The sequence below is a fragment of the Heptranchias perlo genome, unplaced genomic scaffold, assembly GCF_035084215.1.
Source record: "Heptranchias perlo isolate sHepPer1 unplaced genomic scaffold, sHepPer1.hap1 HAP1_SCAFFOLD_54, whole genome shotgun sequence".
NCBI lineage: Eukaryota > Metazoa > Chordata > Chondrichthyes > Hexanchiformes > Hexanchidae > Heptranchias > Heptranchias perlo.
The window spans coordinates 4,852,232-4,875,483 of NW_027139559.1; the positions used below are offsets into that span (position 1 = coordinate 4,852,232).

The 23,252-nt window shown below is 42.4% G+C and overlaps 1 non-coding gene across 1 annotated transcript; it reads right to left on the reverse strand.

Moving 5' to 3' along the window:
• Window positions 1-570: 570 nt before the first annotated feature.
• On the reverse strand, window positions 571-665 carry trnai-uau (transfer RNA isoleucine (anticodon UAU)). Its single transcript has 2 exons — window positions 628-665; window positions 571-606 (listed from the first exon to the last, which is right to left on the reverse strand). It is a non-coding gene; the product is annotated as a tRNA-Ile (tRNA).
• Window positions 666-23,252: the final 22,587 nt, after the last annotated feature.

Consider the following 23,252-nt stretch of genomic DNA (forward strand, 5'->3'; position numbering starts at 1 on the left):
TCTCAGTAACGTTTTGAGGAGAATCCTTGATTGAGTTGAACCTGATGTAAGAAACATGGAGAGGAAACTCGTGAGTTTACAATTCTTCTCGTTTGTGCCAAATGTCCTGTCATTCGTTAACACCAATTAAATAAAAACTTTACCCAGTGGCTCAAAAGCTAAACTTGTCCCACACCGGAGCTGGAAAAGGTCTCTCGACCTGTTAGCGGATCAACAACAGAAAGCGGAATAATTCCACCCGTTACTCAGTGACACCGGGAAACACATTTACCTTCCGAATTTTCCTACACGACACTTCAAACAGAAGAATGTCTGTTTCACGAAAAGAAGAATCGTGTGTTCGGATCTTTAGATTTGAAGATCTCGTGCCGCCTCCTTTGCCATTTCATGCTGTCGCCAATCGCCCCCTCTCCCGCCTATTAACAAATAAACTCACACCTGCTATTGCAATACGGACGGCAAGAGGACCCGAAGCGCCCACATGAGAACAATAAGAAGGAGATACTTCATGGAACAAAGCAGCTGTCCCTTGAACTCCGGTGGAAATGTTCATGAAGCAAAAAGTTAAATTGCTCCAGGTGAGGTTCGAACTCACAACCTCGGCATTTCCCGAGCTTGATACTGTTATATAAGTACCGCGCGCTAACCGATTGCGCCACTGGAGCTGCGCACCATTGAAGCTGCCATCAAATACTCTCATTTCCGACCGGTGATACTGTATGATCTTTCAGATCGGTTTCCAAGAGGACACATGTCGCCAACTGCCATTCGGCCGTGTGCAAATCACGACTTGAGTATATCGACTCACGGACTGGCGATTGGTTTTATCTTGGGTCATTGTTTAAGGTATAGGCTGTTCACAGTTTATGTAATAATAATTATCATAATTATTTCCAGCTCCTCCTGCTCACTGGTGCTCGGTGCTTCACCCTGTGAGATACCCTCAGTCTCACTATATACATCCTCTCGAGAGGGTGCACCTGAGCTGGTGATGGAAACGGTGAACCAGGTGCAGCAATAGATGGTTCGGAGTTACCAAGGTGACTGACATACCCTGACTTCTTGAAATGGTGGGAGAGCTTACAATTAACAACTTGCATTTATATCGCGCCTTTAACAAAATAAAATGTCCCAAGGCGCTTTACAGGAGCGTCATCAGGTAAAATTTGACACAGATCCAAAAAAGGAGATATTCGGACAGGTGACCGAAAACTTTGTCAAAAAAGGTCGGTTTTAAGGAGCGTCAGAAAGGAGGAGAGAGAGGCGGAGGGGTTTAAGTCGGGTTTTCCAGAGTATGGGCCGAGGGAGCTGAAGGCAAGACCGCCAATGGTGGAGCGATTAAAATCAGGAATGCACAAGAGGCCATAATTTGAGGAACTCAGTGATCTTGGAGGGTTGTAGGGCTGTGGGATGTTACAGCGATAGGGAGAGCCGAGGCCACGGAGGGATCTGTGCACAACGATGAGAATTTTAAAATCGAGGCATTGGCGGACCGGAAGCCAATGCAGATGAGCGAGCACAGGGGTGATGGTCAGTTTCAAAGCTAAGTAACGTGTGCAGGATCGGAGGGACAGTGTGACTCGGGAGAATGGGCCTGGGGCAGTGAGAACATCTCTTGAGCATTAAGATATTCAGTAGCTGAGAGAGGCAGGGAGATGAGATCTATGTGTCTATTTATCGTGGCATCTGCAAAATCCATCGTCTCACAATGCCCAACATCTTTCCTCCCCTCTCCCTGCTTTCCTGGTAAAGGTTTATTTTTCAGCCGCAGTATTTGCTTCGAACATCTAATTCCCCGGCATCTGGAGGAAAAGAGGAAGCTGGAGGAAAATAACAGAGAGAAACAGAAGGAGATGGCAGGTGAAACTAGCAGAAAATGTGAGTGTCACTTGCTTCAAATGAGGCCTGAGAGGCCGGCGTTGCCTTGCACCTTTCCAAGGAGATGCATTGATCAGCTGGGTGGGTTTTTGAAATGGACACAGTTACACCAGCAGCTTGTGATAGTATTTCCCCTCACTGTACATTCCATGTTCATGCCTCCCCGCACTTGGTGCTTTCATTCTCTGAACAAGTCTTTCGTGTTCTTGCAGTAAATGTAATTTTGTTTGAGCAGCTTGTCTGCGGCGAAAGTGACCTAAATTTCAAAGGGAGAAGCAGGAAGGGCAGCGTTGGTCGGTTTGCTTGAAGGAAAATTGCAGCAGTTTCCCTGGTTAGGATTCGAATGCAGGTCAGGTTCGTTTTCTGGAAGGAACAAATCAACAACGCCGTAAAACCCATCCAGCCGAATGCATCAAAAATAGTTCCGTCTTTGTAAAGGACTGAACGTCAGGACTGGGATTGGAACCCACGGCTCCACGTGACGTGAACGCAGCGCCTCAGACTCCCGACTCCTGACTGCAGTGGTCACATTCTCTCATTTCTAGATTAAAACCCATATACATTTTCACTCATTCCGGACTTCGTTAAATGTTTCCGGTAGGCTGAGTGACTGGGATACAATCTCCCCAAAATTACCTGCCCATTTGCTCGGTGCATGGGGAGGTTTGACCTGACCGTGGCATCTTGTTTCCCAGGGAGGGGCAGGAATGCGAGGCTGCATTGGCTGCTTTCTACCGGCAGTGGGTGATTGAAGAGAGCGGGGCCGGACAGGCGGCCTCAATGTTGCTGCTTGTCGCGGCTTCACTCACTCCGGGAGCTGGGGAACAGCGAAAATCTGATGGCTTTGTTGCCGCTGATGAAATGCGCTTAAAACCTATTGTTCTTAACAGAGGCATCGCTGCAGGTTCCATTAATGATCTCTAACAAATCAACTGAATGTGCAGCTTTGAGAGGGGTTTTCGATATCGTCAGGGCAAGGATTGGGAGTGAGGGAGAGACACTGCCGGTATCTGTGTGATGTTTGTCTGAGTAGAACTGTACAGAGAAAGAAAGAATACACCGGGGCGGTGAGATATTGTATTTTATTCATATTTAACCTCAACATGAATTCTTTAACTTTTGAAATTTTGCGCCTTTAATGAGGAATGTTTTCAAAATAATGCAACGCAATTTCAAACCAGGGCCTTTTCGTGCATTAGGCGAGAGTGCTAAACATTACACTACGGAAACTCAGCTCTGTAAATTACTATAGGAACAACTGAGAAGAGGACAGCGGTCTGCAAATGTTTTCAGTGCGGGAGGCGGATTCGATTCTCGTTTCGGAGAATTCACTTTATACAAAACAGTTTACTGTATTAATTACGAGAACCACAGCAAACTCTTCAAAGACGATGAATAATTATTCAATTCGCCATGAATCAACCGATAACTTTGTGCTTCAGACTGAAGGGAATCCGAACATGTTTGCCGAGTCAGTCAAAGCTCAAATAAGTTTTTGTGTTTTGCATGTGTTGAATTGTTAAATTGCCCACCTCACTAAAACACAACGGTAACTCCTGCTCCACTCTATCATATATCCCTAAATAGTGCCGCCTCATTAAAGAACCTTAACTAGTGTCCCCCACAATTGTACAACCTCAAGTGTGTATATACAAGGTGTGAGTGTGTCTATTTATCCTGCAACCACACCATGTGCCGCCTCAATTTAAAAAAAAACCTTAACTAATACCATCCCTGCTCTCTGCCACTATTTTTAAACTCAAGTGTGCATATACAATGTGTGAGTGTGTTTTTTTTACTGTGATATTTAAGTAATAGTAGCCTCCAATCCCTCCGTGTCGTTCAATACCGTTGCAACTGGGCTCTTATGGCCAAATGGGAATTCAGATGTGGTTAATTACAATTGAAATTATTAAATTGAAAAATGAGTAATGAACACAGTCTTTGGGCCTGTGATCTCAATACTCATATTCGCATGCGATTTGCATGTGAACTTTATCCTTTTTGTGTTGTTGGTAAAACGATAAGATGAAAAGCAGAGTGTGCGAGTGTTATTTCGTCGTTGTGAGTGTTTTACTTCCTTGGTTACTGAATGGTGAAAGATGTTCTGAAATACACACATGTGAAGTCCATTTCCCTGTATTGTGTGTGGGGGATGTTTCCACTAAATCCGTTCATGTGGATAAAACGGTGTCTCCACAGTCACACCTGCGGTTAGTCAGCATTTTCCATTGGACAACACTGGACGAGAGCGCGGTCGAGTTGCCTGAGCCCGGACATTGATGCTCCAGTATTGTCAGGACACGATTCGACTTTCGTCACTAACAAACTTTCCAGAGACATGGAGGGATTGGAGGCTGCTATTTCAAAAATATCACAGTCAAACAAACACACTCACACTTTGTTTATACACACCTGAGGTTGTACAATAGTGGCGGAGAGGGGGATCGTATTAGTTAAGGTTTTTCAATTGAGGCGGCACTTGGTGTGGTTGCAAGATGGAATGGGGGCAATAGTTACCGTTGTGTTTAGTGAGGTGGAGAATTTAAATTCTTTCTAGATTCCTGTTGACATAAGCACGGATCATTTTTAACCAAGTCCCAAAATACCGTCTGTATAATGAGAATGGATGACAATCAACATGGGCAAAACAAAAAAAACATATTACATTTTTGACGGCGACTCGCTAACCATGTTAGGATTTCCGGCAATCTGATACAGAACGTTACTGGTTGATGAATGGATTTGAATGATGCACCCGGGAGCGAAATTGGCCGCATGGTCTAAGGCCATGTGTTCAGATTGCGTGGGTTCGAATTCTGGTCGTGATGTTCAGTACTTCAGCATACAATCATAGAATGGTAACAGCACAGGAGGAGGCCATTCAGCGCATCGAGTCAGTGCCGTCTCTCAGCAAGAGCAATCCAACTAGTCCCACTCTCCCGCCCTATCCCCGTAGCATTGCAATTATTTTCCATTCCCGTACTTATCGAATACCCTTTTGAAAGGCGCTATTGAATCTGCCTCCACCACCCCCTCAGGCAGTGCATTCCAGGTCACAACCATTCGCTGTGTAAAGATATTTTAAGAAAGCGTACGGGATCCTGGGCTTTATAAATACAGGCATAGAGTAGTAATGCAAAGAAGTTATGATGAACTTTTACAAAACACTGGTTCGGCCACAACAGGAATATTCTGCCTTGGTCTCAGCACCGCACTTTATGAAGGATGTGAAGCCTCGCTGTGCAAAAAGTTTTTCCTCATGTCTCCTTTGGTTATTTTGCCAGTCACCTTAAATCTTTGTCCTCTGGTTCATGACCCCTCCGCCAATGGGAACACTTTCTGTCTATCTACTCTGTCCAGACCCTTCATGATTTGGAACACCTCTATCAAATCTCCTCTCAAACTTCTCTCCTATAAGGAGAACAACACCATCTTCTCCAGTCTATGCACGTCTCTGATGTCTCTCATCCCTGGCATCATCCCAGTGAATCTCTTCTGCACCCTCTATAAGGCCTTCACATCCTTCCTGAAGTGCGGTGCCCACAACTGGAAACAATACTCCAGTTGTGGCCGAACCAGTGTTTTACAAAGCTTCATCATAACACCCTTGCTTTTGTACTCTGTGCCTCTTTTTATAAAGCCCGGGATCCCATATGCTTTCTTAACCGCTTTCTCAACCTGCCCTGCCACCTTCAACGATTTGTGCACATATACTCCGAGATATCTCTGTACCAGCACCCCTTTCAGTTCATAGCCTTCAGTTTATATTGCCTCTCCTCGTTCTTCCTACCGAAATATATCATTCCACACTTTTCTGCGTTGAACTTCATCTGCAGAGACGTTGAACAAAGATGTTTTATCTGTCTTCACAGTAGAAGGCACAAAAGGTACCGGAAATAGTCGTGAACAAGGGGTCCAATGAGAGTGAGGAACTTAAAGTAATTAAGATTAGTAAAGAAAAGGTGCTGGATAAATTAATTGGACTAAAAGCGGACAAATCGCCTTGACCTGATGGCTTACATCCTCGGGTTTTAAAAGAGATGGCTACAGAGATAGTGGATGCATTTGTTTTCATCTTCCAGAATTTCCTCGATTCAAAGGCAGCAAATGTAATCCCGCTATTCAAGAAAGGAAGGTGAGAGAAAACAGGGAACTACAGGCCAGTTAGCCTGACATCAGTGGTAGCGAAAATGATAGAATCTATTATTGGGCTGTGATGAAAGGACACATAGAAACTCATAATGTGATTAGCCGGAGTCAACACGGTTTTATAAAAGGGAAATCGTATTTGACAAATCTATTAAAGTTTCGTGAGGGTCTAACCAGCAGGGCAGATAAGGGGGAACCAGTGGATGCAGCATGTTTGGATTTTATCAAGGCGTTTGATAAGGTGCATCAGTTGAGGTTGTCATACAAGATAAGGACCCGTGGGGTTGGGGGGTAATATATTAGCATGGTTTGAGGATCGGCTGACAGACACAAAACACAGAATAAGAATAAACAGTTCATTTCCGGGTTGGCAGGTTTAAACTAGTGGGGTGCCGCAAGTATCAGTCCATGGCCCTCATCTATTTACAATCTATATTAATGACTTCGATGAGGCGACATAGTGTAATGTAGCCAGGTTTGCTGACGGTACAAAGCTAGGTGGGAAAGTAAGCTGTGAGATTGACACATGGAGGATGCAAAGGGTTAAAGACAGTTTAAGTGATTGGGCAAAACGGCAGCAGATGAAGTATAATGTGGGGAAATGTGAAATCATCCACTTTGTAGGAAGAATAGAAAGGCAGAATATTCTTTAAAATGTGAGAGACTGGTAAATATTGATATTCAGAGGGATATGGGTGTCCTTATACACGAATCACAGAAAGTTAAAATGCTGGGACAGCAAGCAATAAGGAAAGCAAATGATATGTTATGCTTTATGGCATGTGGTTGGAGTATAAGAGTAAGGATATCTTGCTGCAATTAATAAGCTCTTCAGTTCGACCACGCCTGTTTTGCTGTGTGCGTTTTGGGCCTCCTTGCCTGAGGAAGGATGTACTTGTTTTAGATTCAGTGCAGCGAGGGTTCACTAGAGTGATTAGTGGGATGAGAGGGTTGTCCTTTGAGGAGAAATTGTGTTGATTGGGCCTTTTTTCTCTGGAGTTATGAAGAATGAGAGGTGATCTCATTGAAACGCAAACAAAATTCTTCGAGGGCTTGACAGGGTAGATGCTGAGGGGTGGTTTCCCCAGGCTGGAGAGTCTAGAACAAGTGGTCATGGTCTCAGAATACGAGATCGTTCATTTAGGATTGACATGAGAAAAAAAATCTTCACTCACAGGATTGTGAATTTTTGGAATTCTCTACCCCAGAGGGCTGTGGAAGCTCAGTCGCTGAGTGCAGTTAAAACTGAGGTCGATAGATTTTTGGACACGAAGCGAATCAAGGGAAATGGGGTTCGGGCGGGAAAGTGGAGTTGAGGTTGAAGATCCGCCGTGATCTGATTGAATAGTGGAGCAGGCTCGAGGGGCCGTATGACATCATTGTGCTCCTATGTCTTATGTTCTTATGTATAGGTGTACCGTGGAGAGTACACTTCCGGTCAGTCCCTATAATGTGATAGTCAGTCTCAGGGAACGCACAAATATTGAGAACGGGTGTAGTTAGTGTTTAAATATAACACTAGAAAACTTAGAGACTCTACCAATATTTACAAAGGCTACGTGTTCTTGCTACTAACTTATGAGAGGGTAAGGCAAAACTCTTATTTAAGGGGATTCACACACTCTACAACGGTTGCAAAGCGATCCAGACAATATACCGATATTTACAAGTAGATCCATAGACTGCACTAAACTTTACTGGACGTGAAGAGACTGGAGTAATATTTACATGGGATCCAGAAACTGTTAGTATTTGGAGAATGATGCAGAGTTGGTGCCAATATTCATGGGGAGTATCCAAAGATGTTTCAATAATAATGGGAAATCATGAGATGGCCCAATAATTTTAGAATTATCCAGAGCCGTTATCGTTGCCTGCAGGAATATTTGCAGGGAAACCCATAGACTGTGCGAATATATACAGTACAATCCAAAAATTGTACCGTTACTTAAAGGTAAACTCAGAGACTGTACCAATATTTCCAAGATAATCCATTGACTTAACAATATTGTCGGGTTATCCAGAGATTAAACCAATATTGGCAGGGTGGTCTTCAAGCTGACTGGTAAAATGATTCTGTTTCTATCTCTGAGTGCAAACCCAACCCTTTTGAAATGGGTAGAAACTAACTGAAATTAATTAATAAATCACGTTCAGAAATAATCTGCAATCTGTAATTGAAGCTGCTCTCGCTTCACACCGATGCTGTCAGATTGCGGGTCTCAAAGTTTCTGTTCTTACAAATATTAATTTAAATAATGTGCTGAGCTTTTAAATTTACAACTGTGAAATATTTGGATAAATATATGTTGTGATATAAAATGTATTGGGTTGAAAGGCGTTAACTGAACCTGTTTATTCAGTGACTGTACTTCAATCAGCCTCCACGGGCCGTAATTATTTCACTGGAGAGTTTCCCTTTGCTGTAAATAAGGAGCTCCTTGCAATGTGTTATCCCATATTGTCAGGTGAAGTACCAACTCCGGCCTTAACAGGGATCAGCGGCTCGACAGAGAGTGGGAGAAAGCGTCTGAATCGGCGAACAATAAATTGAATGTGACAAGAATGGGCCATAATCTGAGGACAATAGATTGGAATGTTGCAACAATGGGTCATAATCTGGTTACAATCGATTGGAATGTTACAACAATGGGCAGGAGTTTCTCCTCGGAGTTTGATTATCTTTCTGCAAATTATGATAGACTAAGATTAGCTGTTCGGATATATTTGGCACTTCGGATTATTCAAAATATTTACTATCCCATCCTCGCTGTTTCAGGTGTCCCTGGTAATATTTTATATCATTAATTCCCTTAACCATGTTTAACTGTATTACTGTTCTTCTCATTTTCTTCCCCTTCCTTGCTCTTGTTGCTGCGCCTGTTAAGTCTCTATATCAAACTATCGATTCTATAATCCACGATTAACTGTACGCATGTTCCTATCATTTATTTCTTCAAGTTCGCTCATTTTGGTATTCCTGGTGAGTTCTATATCGAGCTATTATTCATATGTCCCACGTTTCACAGTATAACATTTCTTGTGAGCTACCATCCCCTCCTTTCTGCAGTTAGTGTTCCTGGTTAGTCTCTCTATTCACCCATTAACTCGACAAAACAGCTTTCACTCTATTATTATTATTGTCATTTACAATTCCCTCCTCGCTTCTGTTGGTGTCCCTGGTAATCCTCTATATCCTATATCCAGCTATTAATTCTACAAGCCATGTTTCACTGTATTACTGTTCTTGTAAATTACAATCCCCTCCTCGCTGCCGTTGGTGTTCCTGTAAACTTCTATATCAGCTTTTAATTCTATATCATGTATTTCACTGTCATACTGTTCTTCCCGTTTACTGTCTACTCCCCGCTGATGATGCGATCCCCGTTGATAAGCCTCTGTGCTCATCTGTTAGTTTTGTAAACTACCTTTCACTGTATTACTGTTCTCGTAATTTACTGCCGCATCTTCACTTCTCCTTGGAGCTCCTGCTCAGCGTGCATTTGTATATGGGGGATTCGGGACGCAATGTGTGACTACGATGTTTGCTGGTAGGTTTCAATATCAATATGGGATCTCTGGGAAGGAGATGTAATTACGGGTTCTCCTGGTAAATCTCTATATCGACATGTGTTTCCAGGATACGTGATGTGATTACGGGGTCTCCTGCTAAGTCTCTATATCGACATGTATTTCCAGGATGCGAGAAGTCATTACGGGGTCTCCTGTTAAGTCTCTATATCCATATGGGGTTGTCGGGATCGGAGATGTAATTACGGGGTCTCCTCGTAAACCTCTATATCTATATCGGTTTCCAGGATGTAAGGTAATTATGGGTTTTCCTTCTAAGTCTCCATAGCTACATGATTTATCCGGGATGGGAGATGTAATTCTGGGCTGTCCTCTTCAGTCTCAATATCTTTTTGGGGTTTCTCCGATGGGAGATATAATTACGGAGGTCTTCTGCTGAGAAATTATATCTATATGGGGTTTCCAGTATTGGAAATGCAATTAAGGGATCCCCTGGTAAGTCTACATCTGTATATGGTTTCCAGGATGGAAACTAGGTCTCCTTGGATGTCTTTTAATCTGTATGGGGTATCAGGAATGGGAGTTATAATTACAGGAATTCTTGGTCTGTCCCTGTATCTGTAAGGGTTTTCCGTGATGGGAGATGTAATGACGGGGACTCCACGTAAGTCTCTATATCAATATGGGTTTTCCGGGATGGGCGATGTAATTTCGGGGTCTCCTCATAAGACTCTGCACCTATATGGGGTTTCTAGAATGGGAGATAAAATTACGGGGTTCTGCTGCTAATTCTGAATATCTATGTGGGGTTTCTGGGATGTTAAATGTAATTACAGGCGTCTCCTGATAAGTCTTGATATCGACGTGGGGTTTCCGGGATGGGTGATCTAATTTCGGGCACTCTTCTTAGGTCTTTATATCTTTAAGCGGTCTCTGGGATGGTTGATGTAATTGCGGAGGTGTCCTGCTAAGTCTTTATATCTGTGTCGGATTCCAGAATGGGAGATGTAATTCCGATATCGACTGGCATGTCCCTTTATCTGTATGGGTTTTCTGGGATGGGAGATGTAATTACGGGAACTCCTGCTAATTCTCTATAATTATATGGATCTTCCGGGATGGTAAATGTAATTACATGGTCTCCTGGTAAGTCTCTACATCGATATAGGGTTTCTGGGATCGAAGAGAAATTACTGGGTCTCCTGGTAAGTCTCCATATCGATATGGGGTTTCTGGGAAGGGCGACAGAATTGCGGGATCTCCTGGTAAGTTTTTATACCCATATGGGGTTTCCGGGATAGAAAATATAATTACAGGGTCTCCTGGTAAGTCTCTAAATCTATATATTTTTTTTCGGGATGGAAGTTTTAATCAGAGGTTCTCTTGGTAAGCCTCGATACAGATATGGGGTTTCCGGGATGGAAGTTGTAATTACAGGTTCTCCTCCTATGTTTCGTTATCTATATGGGGTTTTCCGGGATGGAAGTTGTAATTCGAGGGTCTCCTGGTAAGTCTCGATGGAGATATGGTGTTTCCGGGATGGAAGATATAATTACGGAGTCTCCTGTTAAGTCGTTAGATCTAAATGGGGTTTTCCGTGATGGACGATACAATTGCAGGGTCTCCTGCATAGCCTCTATTACTATATGGGGTTTCGAGGATGGGAGATGTGTTTACGCAGGTCTTCTGGGTGTGAGATTTAATGCAACATGGGCCCCTGGGAGTTAAGCTGTGTGATCGGGAGCCTGAGTGTGATGTTGCTTTAAGCGGGCCCTTGGGGTGTGTTAGTATTTACAGAGGGTCCCGGACAGAATGTCAATATTGATATATGATCCCTGGTATTGTGTCAATATTCACAGGAAGTGTAATTGAAGTTGTCAGTATTTACAGAATGTTTGGGAGTGGTTGAGCGTTTACAGGGGTTCGGACAGTAAGACAGGATTCTCAGGGAGTCCCCGGGAATGTTTACAATCAAGTTCTGAACCTTGGAGTGTCTCAGAGATGCCATAGAATCCTCGGAGAATGTCATTATTAATAAATAGTACAGGAAGTATGTCACTATATACACAGGGTCTGGGATTATGTCACTATATAGACCAGGTCTGGGAGTATGTCAGTATTTACACAGGGTATGAGAGTATGTCAGTGTATACAACATGTTGCGAGTTGCGTCACATTATTCGTTGGAAGTTCGCAGGCGAGTTCCCGGATTTATAGGATGTTTCTCAGTGAGTATCAGGATTTAAAGGATGTTCTTTCGTAAAGTTCAGTATTTAAAGAATGTTCCTGCAGGAGTGCCAGTAATTAAAACATGTCGCTTGGAAAGTCATGTTATTCATTGGATTTTGCTGCATGAGTCTCAGTAATTACAGGAAGTACCGTATGGAGTATTACTATTCACAGGATGTCGCTGTCAGGGTGTCCGTATTTAGAGGATATTCCTGAGTGAGTGTCAATATTTACAGCATGTTCCTGAGTGAGCGTCAGTATTTAGAGAATGTTCCTGGGTAAGTGCCAATATTACAAAGTGTTGTTGTGTGAGTGTGAGTATTTGAAGGAGTATCCTGAGTGAGTGTCAGTATTTACACGATGTTCCGGGGTGACTGTCAGTATGTACAGGATGTACCTGTTTGAGTGTCAGTATTTACAGATCATTCCTGTGTCATTGTCAGTATTTAAAGGTTGTTCCTGGGTGAGTGTCAGAATTTCCAGGTTTTTTTTTTTCCCGACAGAGTGTCAGTGTTAACTGAATTTACTTGTCGGAGTTTCAGTATTTACAGGATGCTCCTGGGTGAATGTCAGTATTTACAGAATGTTTCTGCTTGAGTATCAGTATTTACAGGATGTTCCTGTGAGATTGTCAGTATTTACAGGATATTCCTGAATGAGTGTCAGTATTTACAGGATGTTCCTGAGTGAGTGTCAGTATTTACAGGATGTTCCTGGGTGAGTGTCAGTATTTACAGGATGTTCCTGAGTGAGTGTCAGTATTTACAGGATATTCCTGAATGAGTGTCAGTATTTACAGGATGTTCCTGAGTGAGTGTCAGTATTTACAGGATGTTCCTGTGTGAGTGTCAGTATTTACAGGATGTTCCGGAGTGAGTGTCAGTATTTACAGGTGTTACTGAGTGAGTGTCAGTATTTACAGGATGTTCCTGTGTGAGTGTCAGTATTTACAGGATGTTCCTGAGTGAGTGTCAGTATTTACAGGATGTTCCGGAGTGAGTGTCAGTATTTACAGGTGTTACTGAGTGAGTGTCAGTATTTACAGGATGTTCCTGTGTGAGTGTCAGTATTTACAGGATGTTCCTGAGTGAGTGTCAGTATTTACAGGATGTTCCTGAGTGAGTGTCAGTATTTACAGGATGTTCCTGAGTGAGTGTCAGTATTTACAGGATGTTCCTGTGTGAGTGTCAGTATTTACAGGATGTTCCTGGGTGAGTGTCAGTATTTACAGGATGTTCCAGAGTGAGTGTCAGTATTTACAGGATGTTCCTGGGTGAGTGTCAGAATTTCCAGTTTTTTTTTCGCGAGAGAGTGTCAGTATTAACTGAACTTACTTGTATAAGTTTCAGCATTTACAGGATGTTCCTGGGTGAATGTCGGTATTTACAGAATGTTTCTGCTTGAGTATCAGTATTTACAGGATGTTCCTGAATTAGTGTCAGTATTTACAGGATGTTATTGGATGAGTGTCAGGATTTACAGGTTGTTCCTGGGTGAGTGTCAGAATTTATAGGGTTTTTATTTTCCCGAGAGAGTGTCACTATAAACTGAATGCAATTGTATGAGTGTCAGTATTTATAGGATGTTCCTGGGTGAATGTTGTTATTTACTGACTGTTTCTGCGTGAGTATCAGTTTTGACAGGATGTTACTGAGTGAGTGTCAGTATTTACAGGTGTTACTGAGTGAGTGTCAGTATTTACAGGTGTTACTGAGTGAGTGTCAGTATTTACAGGTGTTACTGAGTGAGTGTCAGTATTTACAGGTGTTACTGAGTGAGTGTCAGTATTTACAGGATGTACCAGAGTATATGTCAGTATTTACAGATTATTCCGAGTTCAGTGTCAGTAATTACAGGATGTTCCTGAGTGAGTGTCATTATTTACGGATTATTCCTTGGTCAGTGTCAGTATTTGCTGCTTTTTTTTCCTGAATGAGTTTCTATATTTGCAGGATCTTCCTGTGTGAGTGCCAATACTTACAGTATCTTCCTGCGTGATGTTTGTATTTACAGCATGTTCCTGGGTGAGCGTCTTTATTTAGATGATGACACTGGGCGAATGTCAGTATTTACAGGACGTTCCTGATTGAGTGTCTGTATTTGCAGGATATTCCTGAGTGAGTGTCTGTATTCACAGGATGTTCCAGGGCGATTCTCAGTAATTACAGGATGTTCCTGGTCCAGTGTCGTAATTTGCTGTATGATCCTTACGACTGTCAGTATTTAACAATGTTCCAGGATGAGCGTCTGTATTAACCGGACGTCCCGAGTGAGTGAGAGTATTTACAGACAAGCCCTTGAGTCAGGATCAGTATTTGCAGGTTGTCCATGACTGCATTTCTGTGTTGCAGGATGTTCCTGTGTGAGTGTCAGAATTCACAGGATCTTCCTGGGTGAGTATCAGTATTTACAGGATGAACCAGGTGAATGTCAATATTGAGAGGATGTTCATGAGTGAGTGTCAGTATTTACAGGATGTTCCTGGGTGAGTGTCAGTATTTACAAGATCTTCCTGCATGATGTTTTATTCACAGGATGTACCAGGTGAGTGTCAGTATTTATCGGATGTTCCTGGGCGAGGATCATTATTTACAGTATGTTCCTGATTGAGTGTCAGTATTTACAGGACGATCCTGAGTGATGTCGGTATTTGCACGATGTTTCTGAGTGAATGTCAGTATTGACGGAATATTCCTCTGTGAGTCCTGTATTTACAGGAAGTTCGTGCGTGAGTGCCAGTATTTACAGGATGCTTCTGAGTGTCAGTATTTATAGAAAGTTCCTGAGTGACTGTCAGTATTTACAGGCCGTTCCTGAGTGAGTTTCAATATTTACACGGCGTTCCAGAGTGAGTGTCAGTATTTACAGGTTGATCCGGAGTGAATGTCGATATTTGCACTATGTTCCTGTGTGAGTGTCAGTATTTACTTGACGATCCTGAGTGAGTGTCCGTATTTACACGATGTTCCGGGGTGACTGTCAGTATGTACAGGATGTACCTGTGTGAGTGTCCGTATTAACAGATCATTCCTGTGTCATTGTCAGTATTTGAAGGTTGTTCATGGGTGAGTGTCAGAATTTCCAGGTTTTTTTTTCCCGAGAGAGTGTCAGTGTTAACTGAATTTACTTGTAGGAGTTTCAGTATTTACAGGATGTTCCTGGGTGAATGTCGGTATTTATAGATTGTTTCTGCTTGAGTGTCAGTATTTACAGGATGTTCCTGAATGAGTGTCAGTATTTACAGGATGTTCCTGGGTGAGTGTCAGTATTTGCAGGATGTTACTCGGTTCGTGTCAGTATTTATAGATTGTTCGTCGGTGAGTGTCAGCATTTATAGGTTGTTCCTGGGTGAGTGTCAGAATTTACAGGTTTTTTTTTTCCCGAGAGAGTGTCAGTATTAACTGAATGCACTTGTATGAGTGTCAGTATTTATAGGATGTTCCTGGGTGAATGTTGGTATTTACTGACAGTTTCTGCGTGAGTATCAGTATTGACAGGATGTTCCTGAGCGAGTGTCAGTATTTACAGGTGTTACTGATTAAGTGTCAGTATTTACAGGTGTTACTGATTAAGTGTCAGTATTCACAGCTGTTCCTGAGTGAGTGCCAGTATTTACAGGTGTTACTGAGTGAGTGTCAGTATTTACAGGATGTTCCTGAGTGAGTGTCAGTATTTACAGGTGTTACTGAGTGAGTGTCAGTATTTACAGGTGTTACTGAGTGAGTGCCAGTATTTACAGGTGTTACTGAGTGAGTGTCAGTATTTACAGGATGTTCCTGAGTGAGTGTCAGTATTTACAGGTGTTACTGAGTGAGTGTCAGTATTTACAGGTGTTACTGAGTGAGTGTCAGTATTTACAGGATGTTCCTGAGTGAGTGCCAGTATTTACAGGTGTTACTGAGTGAGTGCCAGTATTTACAGGTGTTACTGAGTGAGTGTCAGTATTTACAGGATGTTCCTGAGTGAGTGCCAGTATTTACAGGTGTTACTGAGTGAGTGCCAGTATTTACAGGTGTTACTGAGTGAGTGTCAGTATTTACAGGATGTTCCTGAGTGAGTGTCAGTATTTACAGGTGTTACTGAGTGAGTGTCAGTATTTACAGGTGTTACTGAGTGAGTGTCAGTATTTACAGGTGTTCCTGAGTGAGTGTTAGTATTTACAGGTGTTACTGAGTGAGTGTCACTATTTACAGGATGTTCCTGAGTGAGTGTCAGTATTTACAGGTGTTACTGAGTGAGTGTCAGTATTTACAGGTGTTACTGAGTGAGTGTCAGTATTTACAGGATGTACCAGAGTATATGTCAGTATTTACAGATTATTCCTGGTTCAGTGTCAGTATTTACAGGATGTTCCTGAGTGAGTGTCATTATTTACGGATTATTCCTTGGTCAGTGTCAGTATTTGCTGTTTTTTTTCCTGAATGAGTTTCTATATTTGCAGGATCTTCCTGTGTGAGTGCCAATACTTGCAGGATCTTCGTGCGTGATGTTTGTATTTACAGCATGTTCCTGGGTGAGCGTCTTTATTTAGATGATGACACTGGGCGAATGTCAGTATTTCCAGGACGTTCCTGATTGAGTGTCTGTATTTACAGGATATTCCTGAGTGAGTGTCTGTATTCATAGGATGTTCCAGGGCGATTCTCAGTAATTACAGGATGTTCCTGGTTCAGTGTCGTAATTTGCTGTATGATCCTTACGACTGTCAGTAATTAACAATGTTCCAGGATGAGCGTCTGTATTAACCGGACGTCCCGAGTGAGTGAGAGTATTTACAGACAAGCCCTTGAGTCAGGATCAGTATTTGCAGGTTGTCCATGACTGCATTTCTGTGTTGCAGGATGTTCCTGTGTGAGTGTCAGAATTCACAGGATCTTCCTGGGTGAGTATCAGTATTTACAGGATGAACCAGGTGAATGTCAATATTGAGAGGATGTTCATGAGTGAGTGTCAGTATTTACAGGATGTTCCTGGGTGAGTGTCAGTATTTACAAGATCTTCCTGCATGATGTTTTATTCACAGGATGTACCAGGTGAGTGTCAGTATTTATCGGATGTTCCTGGGCGAGGATCATTATTTACAGTATGTTCCTGATTGAGTGTCAGTATTTACAGGACGATCCTGAGTGATGTCGGTATTTGCACGATGTTTCTGAGTGAATGTCAGTATTGACGGAATATTCCTCTGTGAGTCCTGTATTTACAGGAAGTTCGTGCGTGAGTGCCAGTATTTACAGGATGCTTCTGAGTGTCAGTATTTATAGAAAGTTCCTGAGTGACTGTCAGTATTTACAGGCCGTTCCTGAGTGAGTTTCAATATTTACACGGCGTTCCAGAGTGAGTGTCAGTATTTACAGGTTGATCCGGAGTGAATGTCGATATTTGCACTGTGTTCCTGTGTGAGTGTCAGTATTTACAGGATGTTCCTGTGTGAGTGTCAGTATTGATAGGATGTTCCTGAGTGAGTGTCCGTATTTACACGATGTTCCGGGGTGACTGTCAGTATGTACAGGATGTACCTGTGTGAGTGTCCGTATTAACAGATCATTCCTGTGTCATTGTCAGTATTTGAAGGTTGTTCATGGGTGAGTGTCAGAATTTCCAGGTTTTTTTTTTCCCGAGAGAGTGTCAGTGTTAACTGAATTTACTTGTAGGAGTTTCAGTATTTACAGGATGTTCCTGGGTGAATGTCGGTATTTATAGAATGTTTCTGCTTGAGTATCAGTATTTACAGGATGTTCCTGAATGAGTGTCAGTTTTTACAGGATGTTCCTGGGTGAGTGTCAGTATTTGCAGGATGTTACTCGGTTCGTGTCAGTATTTATAGATTGTTCGTCGGTGAGTGTCAGCATTTATAGGTTGTTCCTGGGTGAGTGTCAGAATTTACAGGTTTTTTTTTCCCGAGAGAGTGTCACTATTAACTGAATGCACTTGTATGAGTGTCAGTATTTACAAGATCTTCCTGCATGATGTTTTATTCACAGGATGTACCAGGTGAGTGTCAGTATTTATCGGATGTTCCTGGGCGAGGATCATTATTTACAGTATGTTCCTGATTGAGTGTCAGTATTTACAGGACGATCCTGAGTGATGTCGGTATTTGCAGGATGTTTCTGAGTGAATGTCAGTATTGACGGAATATTCCTCTGTGAGTCCTGTATTTACAGGAAGTTCGTGCGTGAGTGCAAGTATTTACAGGATGCGCCTGAGTGTCAGTATTTATAGAAAGTTCCTGAGTGACTGTCAGTATTTACAGGCCGTTCCTGAGTGAGTTTCAATATTTACACGGCGTTCCAGAGTGAGTGTCAGTATTTACAGGTTGATCCGGAGTGAATGTCGATATTTACACTATGTTCCTGATTGAGTGTCAGTATTTAATTGACGATCCTGAGTGAGTGTCGTTATTTACAGGATTCTCCTGAGTGAGTGTCAGTATTTACAGGATGATCTTAAGTGAATTTCAGGATTTACAGGATAATCCTGTGTGAGTGTCATTATTTACCGGATGTTCCCAAGTGAGTGTCTGTAATAACAAGCCGTTCCTGAGTGAGTTTCAATATTTACAGGATGTTCCTGAATGAGTGTCAGTGTTCACAGTTTGTTCCTAGGTGAGTGTCAGTATTTATAGGTTGTTCCGACGAGAGTGTCAGTATTTGGACGATGTTTCTGGGTGAGTGTCAGTATTTACAGGATGTTACTCGGTGAGTGTCAGTATTTATAGATTGTTCGTAGGCGAGTGTCAGGATTTACAGGTGGTTCCTGGGTGAGTGTCAGAATTTACAGGGTTTTTTTTTTCCGAGAGAGTGTCAGTATTAACTGAATGCACTTGTATGAGTGTCAGTATTTATAGGATGTTCCTGGGTGAATGTTGGTATTTACTGACAGTTTCTGCGTGAGTATCAGTATTGACAGGATGTTCCTGAGCGAGTGTCAGCATTTACAGGTGTTACTGAGTGAGTGTCAGTATTTACAGGTGTTACTGAGTGAGTGTCAGTATTTACAGGATGTTCCAGAGTGTATGTCTGTATTTACAGATTATTCTTTGGTCAGTGTCAGTATTTGCTGCTTTTTTTCCTGAATGAGTTTCTATATTTGCAGGATCTTCCTGTGTGAGTGTCAGCACTTACAGGATCTTCCTGCGTGATGTTTGTATTTACAGCATGTTCCTGGGTGAGCGTCTTTATTTAGATGATGACACTGGGCGAATGTCAGTATCTCAGAGAAACCATCTGTAAACGTTAACACATGTAAAGAACCTTACAACATCAGGTTATAGTCCAACAATTTTATTTGAAAATCACAAGCTTTCGGAGGCTTTCTCCTTCGTCAAGTGAATGTGGAAATCCTTGAACGATTCGCATTTATATTCAGAGAACAATACCTGGTGATTACAGATAATCTTTCCAACTGCCCGTTGTCAAGTCAATCAAATGTTCAGACAGAGAGGTGTTACCGACAGGACCACCGAATATACAACCGGCCAGAACACAAGACAGAGAGAGAGAGAGAGGGAGAAACATCCGAAAGGAAGAGAAAGAGAGGGAATGACCAGTTGTATGAAAAACAGATAACTTTTATTCGCTGGTGGGGTTACGTGTGGCGTGACATGAACCCAAGATCCCGGTTGAGTCCGTGCTCATTGGTGCGGAAATTGGCTATCAATTTCTGCTCGACGATTTTGCATTGTCGTGTATCTCCAAGGCCGCCTTCGAGAAAGCTTACCCGAAGATCGGTGGCTGAATGTCCTTGACTGCTGAAGTGTTTCCCAACTGGGAGGGAACCCTCCTGTCTGGCGATTTTTGCGCGATGTCCGTTCATCCGTTGTCGCAGTGTCTGCATGGTCTCGACAATGTACCATGTCCGAGCTTGATGGTGGGATTGAACTTGTTGATGTTATCGTGTAGTCTCTTCAGTGATTCTTCGCCGTTGGTCCATAGAAAGAAAATGTCGTCGATGTATCTGGTTTATAGCGTTGCATCTTTTCCTGCAACATATGAGGTAGACAACGTTGGCCGAGTCACAGGAGTATGAACCATGTACCTGATGGGTGGCGTCCTCTCGTGTGATGGTGGTATCTGTGTCGATGATCGGGCATGTCTTGCAGAGTTTGCCGTGGCAGGGTTGTGTGTTGTCGTGGACGCTGTTCTCCTGAAAGCCGGGTAATTTGCTGCGAACGTTGGTCTGTTTGCGGTTGGGTGGCTGTTTGAAGGCGAGTAGTGGAGGTGTGGGGGTGGCCTTAGCGAGGTGTTCGTCGTCATCGATGACATGTGTTAGCAAACGAGATTAAGAATAGTATTAGATTCAAAGAGGAGTCATATAAAGTTGACAGAAAAAGTAGCAAGGATGAGGATTGGGAGCAGTTTAGAATTCAGCAAAAAAGGACCAAGAGATTGAGTAAGAGGCGAAAAATAGAGTATGAGAGTAAACTTGCAATGAACATAAAAGTGGATTGTAAAAGCTTCTGCAAGTATGTAAAAAGAAGATTAGTGAAGACAAATTTAGGTCCCTTACAGTCAGAAACGGGAGAATTTATAATGGGGAACAAGGAAATTGCAGAGCATTTAAACACATACTTTGTTTCTGTCTTCACGGAAGAAGACAGAATGAACTTCCCAGAAATGCTGGGGAACCAAGGGACTAGTGAGAAGGAGGAAACAAAGGAAATTAGAATTAGTAAAAAGATAGTGCTGGAGAAATTAATGGGCCTGATAACCTGCATCCCAGAGCTCGAAAAGAGTAACCATGGAAATAGTGGATGAATTAGTTGTCATCTTCCAAAATTCTATCGGTTATGGAACGATTCCTGCAGATTGGCAAATGTAAACACACTATTTTTTTTAAAGGGGGGAGAGAGAAAACAGGGAACTACAGACCAGTTAGCCTAACATCAGTAATAGGGAAAATGCTAGATTCTGACATAAAGGATGTGATAAGAGGGTACTTAGAAAATATCAACGGGATTAGACAAAGTCAACATGAATGTATGAAAGGGGAATCATGTTTGACAAACCTACTGGAGTTTTTTGAGGATGTAACTGGTAGAATAGATAAGGGAGAACCAGTGGATTTTCAGAAGGCCTTTGATAAAGTACCACATAAGAGATCAGTGTGCAAAATTAAAGCACATGCGATTGGGGGTAATCCAGGGCATCGATTGAAAATTGGTTAACAAACAGGAAACAGAGAGTAGAAATAAACACGTCTTTTAAGGGGTGGCAGATTGTGCCTAGTGGGGTACCGCAGTGGGATCAGTGCTTGGGCCCCAGCTATTCACAATGTGTATCAATGATTTGGATGAGGGAACCTAGTGTAAGATTTCCAAGTTTGGTGAGGACACAAAACAAGGTGCGATGGTGAGTTGTGGGAAGAATGCAAGGAGACTTCAAGGCGATTTAGACAAGTTGAGTGAGTGGGCAAATACATGGCAGATGCAGTATAATGTGGATAAATGTGAAGTTATCCACTTTGAAAGGAAAAACAGAAAGGCAGAGTATATTTTACTGGTGATATATTGGGAAATGTTGATGTCCAAAGAGACCTGGGAGTTCTTGTGCACCAGTCACTGAACGCAAACATGCAGGTGCAGCGAGCAGTTAGGAAGACAAATGGTACGTTGGCCTTCATTGCATGAGGATTTGAGTACAGGAGCACGGATGTTTTACTGCAGTTTTGCAGGGCCTTGGTGAGATCACAACTGGAGTATTGTATGGAGTTTTGGTCTCCTTACCTAAGAAAGCATATATTGCATAGAGCGAGTGCAGCGAAGGTTCACCATACTGATTGCTGGGATGGCAGGACTGTCGTATGAGGAGAGATTGGGTCGACTCGGCCTGTATTCACTCGAGGTTAGAAGAATGAGAGGGAATCTCACTTAAACATATAAAATTCTGACAGTGCTGGACAGAATGGATGCAGAGAGGATTTTTACCCTGGCTGGGGGGTCTAGAACGAGGGGGTCAGTCTCAGAATACGGGGTTGGGCATTTTGGACTGAGATGAGGAGAAATTTCTTCACTCAGAGGGTGGTGAACCTGTGGAATTCTCCACGACTGAAGGCTGTGGAGGTCAACTCACTGAATATCTTTAGAAGGAGCTAGATAGTCTTCTAGATACAAAAGGCATCAAAGTGTACGGGGAAAGAGCAGGAATATCGTGATGATATCGAGGATCAGCCATGATCATATTGAATGGCGGAGCAGGCTCGAAAGGTCGAACGGACTACTCCTGCTCCTATTTTCCATTTTTCTAATTTTTAAAATGAAAATCTGGAGCCGAGCAGTCTCCTCAGACAACGAAATGCCGTGTGTCCTCGGAGAGTCGGGTCAGAACGAATCAATGGATGAAGATTCAGATCCAGAAGAAGGGCGAGAGATTCGAGAGGAGAGCAACTGAGCAATCTCAAATAATAATTGAACAAATTGATTAAACATCATCAGTATTGTTTAATGACTGGTGACTGTGATTAACTAACATGAGTATTAGTTAATCACAGTCATCTGTCATTAAACAGCATGAGTATTAGTTAATCACAGTCACCAGTCATTAAACAACATGAGTATTAGTTAATCACAGTCATCAGTCTTTAAACAACACGAGTATTAGTTGATCACAGTCACCAGTCATTTTGTAATGTTGCAGATATTGAAGTGATTAATTTATTGAAGCAGTGCACTATTTTTTTCATTATTAAGAGTTTACTAATTTATTATTTACTGCCCCGACAGATCTCTGTATTATGGAAACCCAATATATTTGTTGTTCAGTAATACGTGTCTCTCCTCACAGGAACACACCTCACTGAGCTCAGGGCATGGATCGGTTCAGGTTGCATGTGTAGAGACTCTGAATCAAGCATAAGAACAGGTTGAATAAACCTTCATCAGTTACACAAGTGGGCGAATCAATAACCACTGCCCAATATTCAGTCTTTGGAATAGCAAGGTTATAAATTTCAACACTCATGAACCAGAAACTCTCAGGACCGCATCGGGGTAAATGGATTAATCAGCACCAACAAAACTAAAGTGTTTGCAGTAACTATACACAGGGAAAGAATAAGTCATTATTAACAAACTTTGAATACTGTAAAACTGCTGTCCTGCTGTTCATCTGTTAGTAAATAGTTAACATTTGTTTCTGCTGGTGCAGTTCAATTGATATTCTGATTCCATTGGGAATCTGTGCAATGGATTGAATGGAAGGGGGTTTAGGCCATTGAGAGTGAGTGGGAAGAGGTTTGACTCATTGGTATCCCATACAATGGGAGTGAGTGGGAAGCGCTTTGGTCCATTGGCATTCGGTTCAAAGAGAGTGCCTGGGAAGGGGTTTGACACATTTGGGATTCTGTACAGTGGGAGTGAATGGAAAGTGGGTTGACATATTGGGATTCTCTATATTGGGAGTAAATGTCAAGGGGTTTTAGCGATTGGGATTCTGTACAGAGGGAACGAATGGGAAGGGGTT